Source organism: Phyllobates terribilis, unplaced genomic scaffold, assembly GCF_046119375.1.
Source record: "Phyllobates terribilis strain yellow unplaced genomic scaffold, ASM4611937v1 Scaffold_2__4_contigs__length_985480577, whole genome shotgun sequence".
Classification (NCBI taxonomy): domain Eukaryota; kingdom Metazoa; phylum Chordata; class Amphibia; order Anura; family Dendrobatidae; genus Phyllobates; species Phyllobates terribilis.
The window spans coordinates 265,986,889-265,996,877 of record NW_027362762.1 but is presented as its reverse complement, the minus strand read 5'-3'; the positions used below and the strand labels follow the sequence as shown (position 1 = coordinate 265,996,877).

Below are 9,989 nucleotides of genomic sequence, written 5' to 3'. Positions count from 1 at the left end.
ACCTCCTGTCGCATCCAGCTCAAAAATATTTCCAGAATACGTCCTTTCCTCAACCCTCAATCTACTAAACTGCTTGTGCATGTGTGTCACCCTGGCCTGGATGCCACAAGTGTAATTAAAGCTGTGTCTGAGAGCAAGGGGGAGGTTCTCTAGTCAGGGGAACATTAGCATGCAATGCCTCCTGTCTCAGGCCAGTAGGGGGAGCTGGCTGCCCCTATAAAAGCTGGTACTGAGAGCAGGGTTAGAGAGAACTGGACGACCTATCTGAGGATTCAGGTCCCAGAGCAGAGAGGGACAGTTGTGTTGCACCTAAGAGGAAGTGTGGCAGGAGGAGAGCCACAAGCCAGAGACAAGAGGCGAAGAGAGCCTGTCTTGGCAGAGAAAAGACTTAATTTACCAGACTTTGGTGTCTGAGGCTGAGAGGATTCTACATCCTCCAGCAGATAACCAGTCCGCAAGGGACTGTATATTCCTTGGCCTAAGAGGCCTGGAGGCCCTGCCACAACCGAAGGGACCAGTAAAGCCGTACAAGGCTGGGAGCAGAAAGGAACCCACGTCGCAGGCCATACAGGCGAGAATACACGGAAAGCTCGGAAACGTGGGCTGTTACCCTATAACGAGGAGATAGTCAGAAGGAGCGCAGAAAGCACGGTAGGCCTACACCCTCACCCTGACCAGGGCCAATTTCCCCGTTGCTCTCAGACATCCAGGTCCCCTCCTAGCTGGGACTGTTTATGGGTCAGTTTACCTGTTTCAGTAAAGACCCTGGACTGCAACCTATTGTCTGTGTGCTCCTTCGCGCCTCCAGCACTACCGGTACTGGGACTCTCACCACCATCACTCCCACCATCCACTACACTGCCCTGGGGCCGCACTCTTCCCGTGGGGAGTCACACCATCCCAGCTGCACATATCATCAGCCCCAGCGGTCTGCCCTGCAGCGGCGGTTCCTAATGACCGCAAATCCACGGGTGGCGTAGTCGGACATAATCAACAACACGTAACGGACTACCACTGGCCTGACCACCCTGAGCCACGGAACCGGGTTGCCACTACTACTCCCATCGTTCCCCCTATTGCCCGGATCCGAGTGCCCCACGGCCCAGGGGGCGAGTCACATGCCCTCATCATCTCCCGCCTCGACAATTGAAACATACTCCTCTGTGGCCTATCTGCTAACACTCTCGCACCCCTTCAGTCCATCCTCAACTCTGCTGCACGACTCGTTCATCTCTCGCCTCGCTACTCCTCTGTTACCCCCCTTTGCAAATCCCTTCATTGGCTCCCATTCCCCCAACGTATCCAGTTCAAACTATTAACACTGACCTACAAAGCCATCCATAACCTCTCTCCTCCGTACATCTCTGAACACTTATTCATTCCTCACGCAATCGCCTCCAAGATTTCTCCCGAATATCCCCCGTCCTATGGAATTCTGTGCCTCAACACGTCCAATTATCCACCACACCTGGATCCTTCAGACGGAACCTGAAAACCCATCTCTTGAAACAAGCTTACAGCCTGCCATGACCTTGCTTGCTGCCACCTCAACCAACAACACTGGAACTACTGCAACCCCTCAACCTACTGTCTCCACCCCTTTCCTGTAGAATGTAAGCCGGCAAGGGCATGGTCCTTTTCCCTCCGTACCGTTCTATCATTGTTAGTTTGTTTACTGTAAGTGATATCAGTATTTGGTATGTAACCCCTCCTTATGTACAGCGCCATGGAATCAATGGCGCTATATAAATTAATAATAATAATAATAAATGCTTGCAACTCAAACTGACACATCAGTCAGTCAGGATTTAGGGTACTTTACATATCGATATTATGCATCAGTATTTGTTAACAGACGCCAGGAGTGGATCCAAAGTACAGAAGAGGTGAAAGTGATTCAGTTATTATTTTTCTCTGTGTTTGTTCGCCTCTGGTTTTTAGCATACAAATACTGATGTAAATTACTGCCCAAAATAATCGAGGAAGCAGCTTGTAATACTGTAATATAAGTCCTTATTCCAAAGATGAGTGCACACTTGCAGGTGCTGTGCTGTAATACTTGCCTTCTCTGCTCCATCATACTCCCCAGAGCAGGGGTAACCCCTGAGGCAAAACTGCTGGTGGCAGACATCCAGCCATATGACTCAGTGATGTGTGATGGACCCCGACTCCCAAACAAAATGAAGCACAGAAGCACAGAAAATAAATACACAAAGCATTGCAATTAGGTGTCAAACGTTCTCAACTTTATTTAACCCTCCGTCACATACAATAGGCCTGACAGGCACATCTCTTTTACTTTCATTTCTTCTTCCTCACCAGATTGTGAGGAAATCCCCTCCCTCCAGGTAGTCTCCTGTCTCTAGCAGCTCTGTGAAACCTCATACCACAGTTGGATTGCAGAGCTTCAGGAGGACAGATATAACTGCGCTAATCTCTCAGGCTCATTGTATGTGAACACGTCACACTCAATAAGGTTGGTATTTTATGTTTTTATTCATCACAATTGTTTATTTAGCTTGTTTTATGAATGTATAGCACAAAGTGTGAGGATATTTCATAGAAATAAGGCAGATTAAAAAAGAAAGTGTGCTGCTCAGGCATATACAGTAGTTCCCTAACACATATTCCTTCTCTTGCTTTAGATTATCTGCTGAAATGGAGAGGAAAATGTACAATTTATCAAAAAACCTTGATGTTGAGGAAGTAACAAACATGCTGTTAGATGATGCAGACCCCACACTGAATGAGTATTTAGGAGAGGAAAGTGAGATTGATTCTCATGATGAGGTGGAAGTATGTGAAGTGGATTCTGAAACAGAGCAAGATGGTGACAGTGATAAGGATGAAGATGTAGAATCTTATTATATGGGAAAAGATAAAAAAAACAATGGAACAAGAAGCCACTCCAGAAAAAGCGTAGGGAACCTCAAAACATTATTACTCACCTTCCTGCAGTTATAGGAACTGCAAGTAATGCAAAAACTGCAGTTGAATGCTGGAATAGTTTATTCACAGATGACATTCTGGACTCTATTGTCACATATACCAACCAATATATAGACATTATAAAGGACAAGTTCATCTGCAACAGAACCATCAAGGCCACAGATGAAATAGAACTGCGTGCTTTTTTGGATTATTATACCTTGCAGGAGCTAATAGGGCAAATAGACAAAGTTTGGAGGAACTTTGGAGTAAAGATGGGGATGGAGTTGAAAAATTTGGCCTTGTTATGTCAATAAACAGATTCAAGCTTCTAATTCGTTGCCTTCGGTTTGACGACAGAACTACCCGAACCGAGCGTAAAACACATGACCGACTTGCTCCAATTCGTGATATATTCCAAAAATTTGTTGAAAACTGTAAAAAAAGCTATTGCCCTGGGGAGAATCTCACTATTGACGAAATGCTCCCTGGTTTTCGTGGTAAATGTGCCTTTCGTCAATATATTCCATCAAAGCCTAACAAATATGGAATAAAAATGTATGCCCTTGTTGATGCCAGTAAGACCTACACTTACAACCTGGAAGTTTATGCAGGAAAACAACCAGAAGGTCCTTACTGTGTCAGCAACAAACCCAGTGATGTTGCAAAAAGACTGGCTGAGCCCTTATTTGGATCGGGTCGCAATATAACAGCTGACAATTGGTTTTCAAATTGTGATCTGATTGATTATCTGAAAATGCAGAAGCTTTCATATGTCGGAACTGTAAGAAAAAATAAAAAAGAATTGCCTACACAGTTTGTAAGTGTGAAAGGGAGACAACAGTACAGCAGTATGTTTGCATTCCATAATGGAAAGGTTTTGGTTTCCTATGTACCACAAGCAAAAAAAATTGTACTTCTTCTATCAACACTTCATGATGATGATGCCATCGATCCTGGGACTGAGGCACAAAAAACCCGGAGATAATTACATTTTATAATGCAACCAAAGGGGGTGTTGATACAGCTGATCAGATGTGCTCAACTTTCAACGTCAGCAAGATGATAGTGAAAATTCACCACCTGCACCACCTCCCAAAAGAAGGAGATGCACCACCTGCACCACGGAAAGCGGAATCAGAAGGCTTTCTAATTATGAATGTCACAAATGTCATAATGCAATCTGCCTGACACATGCAAAAATGATGTGTAATTCTTGCTCTTTGCTCTGCAAGTGTAATTTTTCTGGGGAAACTTCAGGATCTAATTCTGATTGAATATGTGTTTAATAGTACTTAAGGTACCTTAAAATTAAGTTTGTTTCCAGAAATTTTCTTTGTAGAGTTTTTTGACAGAGTCGAACTGGGGACTATTTGGCAGGAGTTTTGAAATGTTTGTATTTCAGAGTTATTAGTTTTATTTTAAGTAAATGGGGTTTTTTTGCACATGATTATGTGTAGTCTCTTTTATTACATCCCTATGAAGGTCACTGATCACTTTTAGAGCACTGAAATTGCAAACATTAGATATTATAGGTATTTTTCTAGCCTGCGCCTGACAGTCACATTGTATGTGAACTCGTTAGAACCGATATTGTATGTGACGGAGGGTTAAATTTATGACACCGAAAATGGCACAACCCCTGACTCACGAGGAGTCACCCTCCAGCACTCAGGAGAGGAAAACCCCTGTGGAGGAAACCTCTAGGGAACCATGGCTGGAGGGCAGCCCATCCCTCGGGCTTAGAGAGTTAGTGTCAATATATAACAGATGTAACTGCAGAATTTTAGAATTTGTACATTTTACCAGATTTACAGAGAACGACATAACAAATATAGACTATAAATGTGATAAACTGGATGTGGGAGAGATCTGTCTGCGATATCTGTCTCCACATTTACTGCTAGAATGAATTTGGTTGATCTCATTGCCCAGGTGGATGTACCATTTCTCCCTTACAGATCCAGGTCCAAGTCTCAAGAATTTGGACACTTGGTTAAAAGGATTGTTCGTTATGGATAACCCCTAATAGGATAAACACCCCCCTCCCCTCTTTCTCCTCCCCTTCCCAATTTATCACCCAATAAGGTCACAGATCCATCCATGAACTCCCAAAGGAGAGCAGCTCTTTGTAGAGGGTAACAGAAGTGTATCCTGTGCTGGGGATCCCCCTCTATTACCTTCCCATGCACGGGGGTGTCTAAACCAGACAACCCCTTTCCGCGCTAGAACCTCCAAATTACACCAAGGTCAGCACATTACGTGGGGTGGTCAAGCTCAAGGTCCTCAGGTGCATCAGTAATGGCGCTGATTATGGCAGCGCGCACTTCTTTCATGGAGTCTTCTTTATGACAGTTGTTTACGACCCCGTAACGTTGTCATGGTTACTACAGGGGCTATTACTGATGCAGGGCCTAAGTATTAACCCTCTCATCATTGGTAATTCACTTTCATTATAGAGGCAAATAACTGCACTTGTTACCAAGCAGGCTCCTTATTATGAACAGATTACAGATTATACGTGCAAGTGTTTCATGAGTTTTTTTGCACTTTTTAGATGCAGAGATTGGGCTTATAACTAGCAGTTTACAAAGAGGAAATTACTTGTAAAATAATATTATAGGGAATTGCATTTCAAGCATTTTCCTAATGTACATTCTGTATAGTTACATAGTTATATAGGTTCAAAAAAGACATAGGACCATAAAGTTTAAACTATCTTCAAAGCTATACATTTTCTATTGCTAGATTATTTATAACTCACAATGTCATGTTTTTTAAAGTATCCAGCCCTTTTTTAAATGCTGTTATAGTGTCTGCCATTACTACCTCTTGTGGTTCTGCTTTCTGACTGCTCTAACTGCAAAGCTTTGACAAAGCGGTGGAAAGCCATTGTAACTGCTGCAGTCAGCCAGTGTAAATACCCCTTTCCCCTGTTCGAGATAATTGCTGAAGTCAGTATCTCATGAAGATGACAGCCCATAGTCTGCAATGTTTACTGGTAATGAAAAGGTGCAGGTATGTGCACACGATGAGTATTTGCTGTAGACATTTCTGCACCAAAAACGTGTCTCTTGGCAGGAAAATCGCCTTGGTATTGCTGAGTTTTTTTATAATTTTTTTTCCCTTTCTTTAGAATGGGTGAAAAACACTGCAAAAATGCTGAAAGAATATACGCTGCAGACATTAAACTGCTTCAAATCTGCAAGAAAAAAATAAGCTGCTTTTCCATAAGATTTCACAAATTTCATTCACTTTTCTGGTACTATCAAACATAGCGTTTTTGGGATTACAAAGCTCTACAGTCATGGCCAAAAGTTTTGAGAATGACACCAAAATTATATTTTTACATGATCTGCAGGCCTCTGGTTTTTATTAGTGTTTGTCTGATGGTTATATCACATACAGAAATATAATTGCAATCATATTATGAGTACCAATAGGTTATATTGACAGTTAGAATGAGTTAATGCAGCAAGTCAATATTTGCAGTGTTGCCCCTTCTTCTTCAAGACCTCTGTAATTCTCCCTGGCATGCTCTCAATCAACTTTTGGACCAAATCCTGACTGATAGCAGTCCATTCTTGCATAATCAATGCTTGCATTTTGCCAGAATTTGTTGGTTTTTGTTTGCCCACCCGTCTCTTGATGATTGACCACAAGTTCTCAATGAGAATAAGATCTGGGGAGTTTCCAGGCCATGGACCCAAAATCTCTATGTTTTGTTCCATGAGCCATTTAGTTATCACCTTTGCTTTATGACAAGGTGCTCCATCATGCTGGAAAAGGCATTGTTGGGCGCCAAACTGCTCTTGGACGGTTGGGAGAAGTTGCTATTGGAGGACATTCTGGTACCATTCTTTTTTCATGGCTGTGTTTTTAGGCAAGACTGTGAGTGAGCCGATTCCCTTGGCTGAGAAGCAACCCCACACATGAATGGTTTCAGGATGCTTTACAGTTGGCATGAGACAAGACTGGTGGTAGCGCTCACCTCTTCTTCTCCGAATAAGCTGTTTTCCAGATGTCCCAAACAATCGAAAAGGGGATTCATCAGAGAAAATGACTTTGCCCCAGTCCTCAGCAGTCCACTCCCTGTACCTTTTGCAGAATATCAGTCGGTCCCTGATGTTTTTTCTGGAGAGAAGTGGCTTCTTTGCTGCCCTCCTTGAAACCAGCCCTTGCTCAAAGAGTCTCCGCCTCACAGTGCGTGCAGAAGCACTCACACCAGCCTGCTGCCATTCCTGAGCAAGCTCGGCACTGATGGTAGTCCGATCCCGCAGCTGAAACAGTTTTAAGATACGGTCCTGGCGCTTGCTGGTCTTTCTTGGGCGCCCTGGAGCCTTTTTGACAACAATGGAAGCTCTCTCCTTGAAGTTCTTGATGATGCGATAGATTGTTGACTGAGGTGCAATCTTTGTAGCTGCGATACTCTTCCCTGTTAGGCCATTTTTGTGCAGTGCAATGATGGCTGCACATGTTTCTTTAGAGATAACCATGGTTAACTGAAGAGAAACAATGATACCAAGAACCAGCCTCCTTTTAAAGTGTCCAGTGATGTTATTCTTACTTAATCATGACTGATTGATCGCCAGCCCTGTCCTCATCAACACCTACACCTGTGTTAATGGATCAATCACTAAAACGATGTTAGCTGCTCCTTTTAAGGCAGGACTGCAATGATGTTGAAATGTGTTTTGGGGGTTAAAGTTCATTTTCTGGGCAAATATTGACTTTGCAAGTACAGTAATTGCTGTTAAGCTGATCACTCTTTGACATTCAGGAGTATATGCAAATTGCCATTACAAAAAATTAAGCAGCAAACTTTGGAAAAATTACTATTTGTCTCATTCTCAATACTTTTGGCCATGACTGTATATTAAAAATATGTCCATCCCTCCTGTTGAAAGAAATTACCATTTTCCTGGAGGAAATTTATTTTCTCCATTATGTCAACTCATTTTTGTCTGTCGATGATAAAGTGCAGTTTGCAGCAATATTTATTCAAAAAATGTAACATATACCCAAATCAGCCATAACCCACAAGGCACAAAAGTATTTCACATTCACCATGCATTAGGTGGGCCTGTGTGCTCTCAAATGCCAGGGCTGAGTTTCAGTTCGGGTCCGGCCTTGATCTATCCTCTAATAATCTAGGCAATAAACTACTCTCTCCAATGTGACTTGTGCAAAATACGCTATTAGTAATAAATATGGGCCATTGCATTACAGCATACTATAATCCCTAAGTGCCAATCTAAGATCCAATAGTCTCCATTCCCACTAATGGAACAGCGCTCTTCCAGAACTAATATTTAGAGGAGAAAATATTGACAGACAACTAGTACCAATGCCAGTGATTAGATATATCCAGGTTTGCAGAAGTCATCCATGCCAAGAAAAGAAACAATCATTTTTACAGTGATTTGACTGTTTGTCACAAAAAGGATTTACAGATGGACGACATGCCTCTGCATCTTCAGATTTGTACTGTCTATATACAGTAACTCAGAATCTGGGAACAAACTAATAAATTGTTGTCACCAAAATGTAACAGTATTCACAGTGGTGTAACTAGAGTCCGATGTGTCCCGGTGCAAAATTTGGACTTGAGCTCTCCCTACAGCATGTTGGTCAGACATATGGACCCTTGTCTGACCCAAATCCTATAAGGACATTCGAGTTGCCAACCCTCCCCAATTATATAGTACTGTCCCCCATCCTGGGCTCCTTCCTGGTATATATATCCCCCCCTCCTGGGCCCATCCTAGTATTCTATGTCCTCGATCCTGGCATATATGCTCCCCATCCTGGTAACATCCTGGTATATATGTTCCCCATCCTTGGCCCTTCCTGGTATATATGTCCCCCATCCTGGCATGTATGTTTATTATCTTGGGCCCATTATGGTATACAGTATATATTCCCCATCCTGGTATAAACGTCCCTTATCCTGGGCCCCATTCTGGTATATATGTTCCCCATCCTGGGTACATCCTGGTATATATGTCCACCATTCTGGGCCCATACTGGTATATATGTCCCCCATCCTGGTATATACAGTGGGGAAAATAAGTATTTGATACACTGCCGATTTTGAAAGTTTTCCCACCTACAAAGAATGGAGAGGTCTGTAATTTTTATCGTAGGTACACTTCAACTGAGACAGGATCTAAAAAGAAAAAACAGAAAATCACATTGTATGATTTTTAAATAATTACATTGCATGAAATAAGTATTTGATCATCACCTACCAACCAGCAAGAATTCTGGCTCTCACAGACCTGTTAGTTTTTCTTTAAGAAGCCCTCCTACCGTGCACTCATTACCTGTATTAATTACACCTGTTTGAACTTGTTACGTGTATAAAAGACACTTGTCCACACACTGAATCAATCACACTCCAGCCTCTCCACCATGGCCAAGACTAAAGAGCTGTCTATGTACACCATGGACAAAACTGTAGACCTGAGATGGGCTACAGAACAATAGGCAAGCATGGTGTAAGCTTGGTGAGAAGGCAACAACTGTTGGCACAATTATTAGAAAATGGAAGAATCACAAGATGACCGTCAATCTTCCTCGGTCTGGGGCTCCATGCAAGATCTCGCCTCGTGGTGTAAGGATGATTCCGAGAAAGGTCAGGAATCAGCCCAGAACTACATGGGAGAATCTGGTCAATGACCTAAAGAGAGCTGGGACCTCAGTCTCAAACATTACCGTTAGTAACACACTACGCCGTCTTGGATTAAAATCCTGCAGGGCATGCAAGGTCCCCCTGCTCATGCCAGCACATGTCCAGGCCCATTTGAAGTTTGCTAATGACCATCTGGCTGATCCAGAGGAGGCATGGGATAAGGTCATGTGGTCAGATGAGACCAAAATAGAACTTTTTGGCATCAACTTTACTCGCAGTGTTTGGAGGAAGAAGAAGGATGAGTACAACCCCAAAAACACCATTGCCGTCTTGGATTAAAATCCTGAAGAGCACGCAAGGTCCCCCTGCTCATGCCAGCACATGTCCAGGCCCATTTGAAGTTCGCCAATGACCATCTGGCTGATCC

At 43.0% G+C, this 9,989-nt stretch overlaps 1 long non-coding RNA gene across 1 annotated transcript; it reads left to right on the top strand.

Moving 5' to 3' along the window:
• The first annotated feature begins 249 nt into the window (after window positions 1-249).
• Window positions 250-4,358, top strand: LOC141251570 (uncharacterized). Its single transcript, XR_012313258.1, has 3 exons — window positions 250-651; window positions 2,323-2,476; window positions 2,646-4,358. It is a non-coding gene; the product is annotated as an uncharacterized lncRNA (long non-coding RNA).
• Window positions 4,359-9,989: the final 5,631 nt, after the last annotated feature.